The sequence below is a fragment of the Sodiomyces alcalophilus genome, assembly GCF_042370955.1.
Source record: "Sodiomyces alcalophilus JCM 7366 unplaced genomic scaffold ACRALscaffold_7, whole genome shotgun sequence".
NCBI lineage: Eukaryota > Fungi > Ascomycota > Sordariomycetes > Glomerellales > Plectosphaerellaceae > Sodiomyces > Sodiomyces alcalophilus.
The window spans coordinates 2885851-2895654 of record NW_027263538.1 but is presented as its reverse complement, the minus strand read 5'-3'; positions in this window follow the sequence as shown (position 1 = coordinate 2895654).

Here is a 9804-nt window from a genome sequence, read left to right as displayed (position 1 = left end):
AGACGGATTACGGTAATATAAAGGCGCCGGGCGTCGGCGAAGATATAGCCCTAGGTTACCGCGGCGAGTCAGGTTAGGGCGTAGTGTTATATCGCTAGTTTACTTTAGATCTTTTTCGTGTACTAAAAGAAATTTAACTTCCGGTCTAGCTATAATCTAAGGAACCTAGTCGCTATTAAAGGTAGTACCGATATAGTATTAAGGTGGATTAGTATCGGGGAGGGAGAGTAAGACTTTATAAAGGGGATAAATATATATTTAGCTTACTTAAGACTAAGCTTCGTATATTTACTAGGCGGAGGTAAGCCGGTGCCGTGTTTAGGCCTCCGTATAACTAAAAACGATAATATTCGTGTTATTAGTAAAGCCGATAATAATAGTTCTTATAGCGTATTCGAGTTCCTTATATAGGGTAGAGATATATAGGATAAAGAGAATTAGTAAGACTAGGGATCCTTATAGTACGCCCGCGCGGATAGGCTATAGGGTTACCGCCTAGCTATTAAAGAGGAGGTAGACTATTCGGTCTTAGAGAAAGCTACCGGTTAGTTAGACGGCTTAGTCTAGGAATCCTTTATATTTAAGGGACTTAAGGAGTCTAGTATAGGGGATAGTATCAAAGGCCCCGCGTATATTTAGCTAGAGTATCGCGGGGGCGCCACCTAGGGCCTAGGCGGCCCTAACTACCTCCGTCGCGCGCTATACTACCGTTTCTATACTATACCCTAGTCTATTTCCTATTTAACCTCCTAGGAGGAGTCGGTATTCTTCCGCTATAGCCGCGAAGCGGTCCGCTATAATTCCTTTAAGTAGTTTCCTAATCGTGTTAAAGAGGGAAATTAATCTCTAACCTTTAGCTATTTTATAGTCGCTTTATAAACGGCCCTCCTTTCGGATAATTATCATAATAGCGGTACGGTAGCACCGCGGGAAGTAGCTTAGGGATAGGCAGGCTAAGAGGATTATAGCTAGGATCTAGTATAGGGCTAGGCCGTAACCTTTTAGGAGGCCTACTAAGAAGCTATCCGGGCCGGGGGCGGCCTATAGCTTAGTCCGGCGGAGGTAACCCTGGATATCCGCGGCGGTAACGCTTTAGTCTATATCCTACCCGGAGGGGTACTCCCTCCCTAGGGGTCTAGGGTCTAAGTCCCCCGGGGGGGGGGGGACTTAGTATATAGGATATGCGCTTTCTTATTATAAAAGGTCGCTAGGTCTCCTTAGTCCCGGCGTAGCGGCGGTATAGTAAGGGGCCTGGGTAGTTAATATCCTTTAGTTTAAGCCTATTTTTAAAGCCTTTAAAGGAGTCTATTATTCGCTTAGGTCGAATAAAGGCGGTACTATTAGTATTACCTTTTCGTTACCGTTATAGCTTTATCGTAGCGGAACTTAGTTTATCTATACTTTTCCTATTTATTCCGTGACTTCCTTACCATATATCGTCTATATAGCCTGCGCGCTTCTTAGGTTAGGGTCGTTAGCTCGTCGGTCTATTATAGGCAGGGTAGGCGGCTAGGGGGGCCGGTTTAGTATTACGGGGCTGCCTAATCGGTAATAACGGTAAGGTCCTGGGTTAGCTAGTTAAGGGCTTTATCGATATTAAAGGGCGTTATTAGGGGGCCTGGTTATATTAAGATCCTAGGGGCCGCTTAAAGGGTAAGAGAAAGTATAAACTCCTCCTAGACCCAGCGCGGGTAGTCGGGTAGCCGTAGGGGGACTATATTAGCGGGGCGGTTCACGTTAAGGTGGATAGTCTCGGTTTAGAAGAGGTAGTCTAAGCCGATAACCTCGTTATCTATACTATTATAACCGTAGCGGAGCCCCTAGAACGCTTAGATAAAGTTAATAATACTCGGCTACCTACCTGGCCTATACCAGGTAATTATTCCGGGGGGTATAATAAGATTAAGGTTCTAGCAGGAGGTTAGCTTAAGGGGAGTACTAGACCTAGGGTAGATTCTAGGGTAGTTAGCCTAAAGGGAGTAGTGGAGATTAAAGTCTCCGAGGACGATATAGCGGCCCTAGGGGGGGTCCCGGCGAGATCTATAATTAAAGGGGTATACTATAAGATAAAAGCGGATTAGTAATTCTCGGAGTAAGTCGATTAGATTATAACGGCTTAGTCTCCTACGCCGAAAATAACCGTATAGGAGTCCCGGTAGGCCCGCTATATCCACGTATTAGGGGGGTATCGTTTATAGATATAGAGCAGGGCCCTACCGCCTACTTAGATTAGGAGATACGGGGCCCTGCTTAGGGCTTTCGGTCCCTTTATAAAGGGGTTTAGCCTTAGCTCTTAGATAGCTATTATATTATACTTAGTATAGGCCTATAGTAGAAGCTCTGCTCGGGCCTATTTAGCCCCTATATTCCACGTTAGGATACAGAGCTTTATTAGTTAAAGGGGGGGGGGTTTAGGGTCGGTTCGGCTCGCGTAGCCCCCTAAGTATCTCGTATCAGGGTCGGGTCGGTCCCGCGGGGGATAAGGAACGGTTCTAGGGGTCTAAAGACCGGGGGGTATTTACGGGGTCTTTTCGGCAGATAGCTAGGGCCGCGGCGAATAAGGGCGGCCTATAATAAAGTGGGGGGGGGGAGGGGGAGGGAGAGGGAGAGGGATAGCGGAGGCGGGGTCGCGGGTACGCCGCTTCGGTCTACCTTATAATATCGAATTCTTTTACCCGGTACTTATATACTTCCTAGGCTCTTATAGCTTCCTGTTTCTTAACTTAGTATACGTCGTTAAAGGCTTCGTGGTTTTTATTATAGGCGGCGCACCTTTAGGCGGCTTTCCGGGCTAATACTAAGCAGTTTTCGAATCTATTCTAGTAGGTAGACTCGGGTTTAGCGTAATAGCAGCACCGCCGCTTTACCTTTAAGTATTAGGCGGCTCTATATCTAAACTATAGACAGTTAAAGCACCGTAGAAGGCTTATATCTAGGTTATAGGGCTTATATAAGTAGCTGCCTCCTTTAAAGAGGAGGTTATTCCGTATAAGATTCTTTACGCCTTCCGGTAAGGTGGTCTTAATAAGCAGTATCGCTACCTTACCGGTGCTATATCTAAGGAGCCGGGTCCTTACTCGGGGTATTTTTATATTAGGGTTAGAGGTGCGTAGAGACTATAGGAGCTTGTTTTGAAATAATAGGCCTAGGATTAAGCGGGGGATAGCTTTTATAACGACTAAGTAGGTTTAGGTAGTTATTTTAGCTCCGGCGCTAAAGGCCTATTTAACCTAGTAGTCCGCGAGGGTAGACTATTATTATACCCTTTTAGTAAAGGTTAGGCAGATATCGCCGCTAAGTAATCTCCGGGCCACCACGGCGTTACCGCGGCTAGCGGCTATATTTATAGCTTGGACGATCTCTTTTAGCGGCCAGGCTTAAAGTGCCTAGTCTAGCTAGTCTCCGTGTTTAATAATTAATTCTCTATAATATCTAGCTAGGATCACTTTAGGGGGGGCTAGGTTCTAAGGGGGTGCTACGCTAGGCGGCGCTACGGCTATTACGGTCTAGGTCGGCTTTATTCCTTTTCGGAGTTCCTCCCTAATTACGCTCCGTATAATAGTATAGAGGTATATAATCGGTATCGTTATAGCACTCTAGCTATTAAGGCAGCGTAACTTAATAAGCTCCTTTACTAGCTCTATAACCTAATTAATCGTGTTCCTATTAGCTAATAGACTTTAAATTAATACCTTAACTTATTAGATTTTTATTCTAGGGGCCCGCGGAGCCCCTATATCGGTCTTAGTTCGGTTATATACGGGATTACCCTAGTTTGGGCGGTAGGAGTTAAGTAGTGGTCGTTATCGGCGGGGGCGGTTTAAAGAATTTTCGGGAGGTAGGCTAGTCACCACCACCCCTTCTATCGTATCCACCCCCGCGCCCGCGCTACGGCTTCTACTCGGTGCTATCACGGCATAGAGGAGGGAGTTAGGTTCCTTCTCTAGTTACTTTTATCGTTTTTACTTATGTTACGCGACGGTGGTCTTGAATCGTCGTGTTTTTATAAAGCTCTAAATCTATAATATATAACTCTATATACTATATCCGTGTACCATTCTAACTACCTATAATCTCAACTATGAATAAGATCGATCCGAGTATCTAGGTTATATATTCCTTGTATAACTACCTAATTTCCTTAGGAGGTCCAGTAATTACTTTACTAGGGGGCACTACGCGTTTATTAGTAATATTAAAGTTGGTAGCGCTATCTAGAATTATAACTCGATAGTCCTATCTACTATTTAGTTATATATTAAGCTTTACCCTTACTAGACTAGGGGGAGGGGACGACTTTAACGGTATATTATCCTAGGCCTAACCCTATAGGGCTTAGGGTAAGGCCTGCACCTAACCTAAAGTGGGTTAACTAGGGGCTATAGCCTCCTAATTAGGGTTAGTAGCTAAGGTAAAACTTTAGCCGGCCCGCTTATTCCGTAAACGAGGGTAAAAAGGTCGAATATAGCCCTCCTCTCCGTATTTGTAATATTTCCGAGGGCCCGAAAGTTCCGAGGTTATATTAGGGTTATCCTGCTATTAGGCAGAAGTAGTAGTAATAGCCGCAGCTATAGTAGTAGGGGACGTAGGCGCGTCTTCGCGGGAACCGTTAGCTTAGGATAATAAGGGTTTACTAGTAGTTCCGCGCTTCCTTTTATAACCCTAATCACGGGATATATATAAGTAATAGCCGTGATCCTAATCGGACGGTTTACCCTTATGTATTAATATAACCTTAGCTTAGCGAGCCGCGACGTTTAACTCCTAGAAGGTTTTAGGCAAAATTCTAGTAATAATTCAATCGCGTAGAGGTCTATTTAGCTTAGTTATAATAAACTATATACGCTACTTATCGGGAAGGGGGATAGATACCTATTTAAATAAGGAATTTAATTTATTAAGAAATTAATCATAGGTCTAACCGGGTTATTAGGAGGTCCGTTATAAAAGAATCTGTTTCGTAACTAATAGCTCGCGAGTCTCGCTATTAACTAACTGCTTAGTTAAGAAGGCCTTTAACTCGGCCTATATCGCTTTTATCGAAGAACTATAGGTCCTCCTTTAATAAGCTTATTAGCGGGACTTCGTATTCTTTTTAAGGTAGCTAGCGGTAAAATAGACCTTCTTCGCCTCTATTATAAAACTAGCTGGATTAAGATAAAAGCATTCCTTAATCGCTTCTATAAAGGTTCTAAACTAGTTATACTACTTATTATCCTATTTTAGAGTTAGGAGATTTACCTTAAATAGGTCCCCGCGACCGCCTCGGGGATAGTAGTGGTTCGCCGAAGGTTTATTAGGGGATAGGGTAGCGTTTAGGTCTTTACCACGGCAAATAACTTCTAAACGCTTTAACTTACGCTCGCGTTCCTTATATTCCTTATAGTAGCCTAAAAGGAAGTCTAGTTTTTCGGGAAGTAGCTAATCTATAGGATAATTCTCTAGTTCCTCGATATTATGACGTATACTTAACTAAGGATTAGGCTATAGCTTTATAGTATTAAACGATTAAGCTATAGGTGTCTCGCGCTAAGAGACTATAAGAGGTTTATGCTAAGGTGCTAGAGACGGTTCTAGCTATAGCTTTAAAGGGTCCTATAGGATAATAGTCTCCTGCTTATCGGGTAAAGATATAGTGGTATTACTTAGGGGACTAAGAGATAGCGTGTGCTTATAAACCGATTCGAGATCTCCGTCCTTAGGAGCGCTACCACAACGCGTATAAGAAGGTATAGTTATTCGTTAGCTAACTAATAGAGGTGAATCGTACTTATAACTCTTAATGGTTATTATACCCGTTGGAACGGTTAAGCGAATAATATATTAGGGGTTTTCGTGTAACGAGTAAAAAGACGTTATAAGATAATTAAAAAGGCAATATAAACTAATAGGTTAAATTAAGAGTTAAATTATTCGCTAAACGTCTAAGGCAGGAGTTTAGCTTTACCCTTCCCTTTTATAGATAACTAAAGCTCCCTCCCCGAGAACCTTAGGGAATCTCCTCGAAGATATCCTAAGGACCTCGATCTATCCGTCGGTGGTCCTTTCTATCACACTATACCAGGTCGGCCCGGATAGTACTAGTCCCGGAGCCGACTCGACTATCTGTTTCCGAGTACTATAATCCCCTCTAATCCCCTTCGTGGCTATTAAGATATATTATTTCCTCCTATTCAGGCTATCCCTAACTTCGATAAATTATACCCGTGATAATAGGATACTAAGTTATCCTAGTTTAGTATATCTAAACCCCTGTATTTTATATATAAAACGCCTGCTCTTAATATATCTACTTATATTCTACTATATTTATTCTTATAATATAATTAGTTTATTTAGACCCATAAGTATACTATAAATAATTTAATAGGGATTAGAGTATACTTTAAAGCCTTCCTATAATACAGCTCGGCAAACTACGAATAGTCGTATAACCGTTAGCAGCTCTATATTGCCTTATATTAGGTCAGGATTCCTATAATACTTATAATAACTTAATTCCTCTTATTAGAATAAGAATCGTATATAAACCGACCTTAAATATCTTAATTCTTATCCCTATAGAGACCTAAGGTACTCTATGGAAATATATATATATATACATATATATCCCTTAAATAATACTATACTATGGCTATATAATATACGTGACAAGTACTGTAGTGCCCTAATATGACTATATTTAAGGTACACCTTCGCAAGGATTAAATAGGTTAGTTTGTATACAATGTGATATAACTGGGCGAGGATCGATAGGGGCGCCGCAGGTATAGGTACTTATAACTATAAGAGTGATACTGGTATTACGAAGTACTTATACGTACTCCAAATATCAATCCCTTCACTCAATATCATCAACACATTAATACGCTGTATTCTAATTCTCTGCCATTTTCGTAATAATCTAATATAGGCGTATAGGAGGAAGGGTATTTCTTATAGACGTTATCGTAACGAGCTGATTCTAATAATCTTATAATATATTTAGAAATACGGATTATTATAGAATTAGTAAAGTCGTGACTGATTAAAGTTACCGTATCTTATAGGCGTAGGAGGTAATAGCTTTAGATATTATTTACTATATAAATTTAGGGATTGTCTATCTATTATATAGGAAATGATATTTTATATATAAACCCCACTTTTAAGTGGGGTTATAAAATCTACGATAAGCTCCCTAAGTACTGTATCCAATTCGTATATATATATACCTAATTTTCCTGATTTTGATATACACACTAAGGAGCCACGTATATCTCTTATTTCGTATAATCCCTTTCTTATCTTATCTACCTATTCTATATATAACTATATATATAAATTCCACTACTATAACTTAAAGCTATCGCGACCCTAACCGATAACCGATACTATGAACGGAGATCGACCTTATGGAATAGCCTTGCCGTAACAGGCTTACGCCTTAAGGGATAAGGGCTATATAGCCCTTACTACCCACGCCTTCTTGAACGGCTATAGCCTTATTATTAACGAATAGTATCCCCGTAGTGGTGAACCGATACGTATTATATACCTTTATAGGAAAGGTCGGGTATTTAAGCGATACGAGTCCCGGGTTTATAAGATAAAGCGGCGGAAGACCTTATTATAATCCACTAGCTACCCGTTTAAGGTTAATCTCCGGCGTCGCGATACTAGTTAGGTCGTTAAAGCTATCGTTAGCTATACGACCAGTTAACCTAGTCTATATAACTATAGCTGGATTAAGGCGAGTGCCTTCCCTTAATTCCGTTCCCGGGCTCTTAAGGCACCGGCCCTTAAGATTATCTCTATATAGAATAGCGGTATTCGGCCCCGCGATATTATAAATAGGCTCCGGAATCCTGAAGATCCTAATTAATAGGTCCTCGAGGTGACTAGGCCCGATGTTATTAATCTGCTTAGCCGGTATCGCCGTAATAAGCTTGCCGGCAGGACTCTAATCTAGTAGCTTTATAAGGTTTGTCTTCTAATCCTATTTCTTACTCTTAGTATTAGATCCTATACTAATTTATTAGTAAATTCGTGATAAGAGTAACTTTACGTATTATAACCGCCGCGATAGCCTTAATCGTATCTAGTACCTATTTATCGCTCCGAAAACGGCACTTACCCTTCTATAAGATACGCCTAATATCCTTATAATTAATATGATATATAAAACTAATAAGTTTAAGATACCACTATTTAATTTTTACGGTATATCGCCTTTTCGCCGAGCCTTTTTTATCGCGATTATTTTCTTAGATACGGAATAAAAGGATCGATATACTTAGGCTCTTAAGGCGTTAATTAACTATGTCCTCGTTATAGGGGTGCCTCTCCCGCGTTATATTATTACTAATAAGGAGCTAGCCCTTATAAACGCACTTAAATCCTATATAAACTTAAGGTCTATTCCTGGTATTCTATACCGTTAATATATTAATATAAATATACTTATAAAGACTAAGAGCTACTTTCCTAAGCCTATTAAGTTACCCGATAATAGGATCGAACGTCACGCCTCCTTTAAGGCCTTTATTAAGGCGTGGAATACCCTGATTTCGAGCCTAACTAAAAAGGTCTTTATGTAATGAGTCCGAGACTTCTAGTAGCGAGGCCGATACCTAGAAAACGCAGTTAATAACGCTATGAATTCTTGGATCCGGCCTTATAAAGAGAAGATTATGGATTGTTTCGTGAATAGGGTCCTATACTTTAGGCACCGCACTATATCTATTATAGAGTCTTTACACGCTAGCCTTAAACGGTATATCCTCTTTTCTACTAGCGACCTAATAACTATTTTCCGGAGCTTAAAGCTATACTAGAAGAATTAAAAGGCCGATCTACGATTAGAGAGGGCTAGCCGAATAAATAAGGTGGAGTTTTCTATAGCCGGAGTTCTCTTTAGCCTCGTTATATATCACGTCGTCCCTTAATCGCTTCGAAGGATTTAAATCGAACTGGCTACTCTAATAGCAGCGCGTAGCAGGAATCCTATATAAACGCCGGCAGAGCTATAGTCAGAATTAGGACCCTATAAGCCCTGCGCTATTATAACCGCCTTCGGCCTGCCCTATTAATACGTGCTATATCATTATATACGTGATAGTGGCTATAAGCCACTTAATATCACGTTAATTAATCTGTATTAGCGATAGAATCGCTATAAGGTTAACGCTTAAATAGCCTTATAGCCACTTAACGTTCCCCTTAATCTAGTAGTAGTCTAAGGAAAAGGCCGGCCTAAAGGGGCCCTTACGATATCTAATATAGAGAGGCGGAGGGGATATAGGAGGAATAGTATAAGGCGGCTCCTATCTGGCTTCGAAATCGTAGTTACCGAAGAGCTACGTGATGCCCTTCCACCTTTAACGGCACCTCCTGCTCTAACTATATAATACGAGCCTGGTACGTAGGCGCCGCGGTAGTTAGCCCGAATATTCGAGGTGGATATTAACGAATAGGCGGATACTCGCACCGCCTTGCCCGAACACGAATTAGAGGTTGTTTCGCCTGAGTTTAAGGGTATAATGGATACGTTATTAAGGAGCTTCGAGGCGGAGACCAGGCTACGGGAGGATAAGGCGAAAGAATTAGATAAGGTAGAGTAGGCGGGGGAATCAGAAGAATTAGAGGCGGCGTTAGTAGAGTAGATAGTCCGATATCACGAAAAGATCCTATTTGTTTTGGTTAAAGATTATACGATAAGGGATTATACGAAATAAGAGATATACGTGGCTCCTTAGTGTGTACATTAAAATCAGGAAAATTAGGTGTGTATATATACGAATTGGATGCAGTACTTAGGGAGCT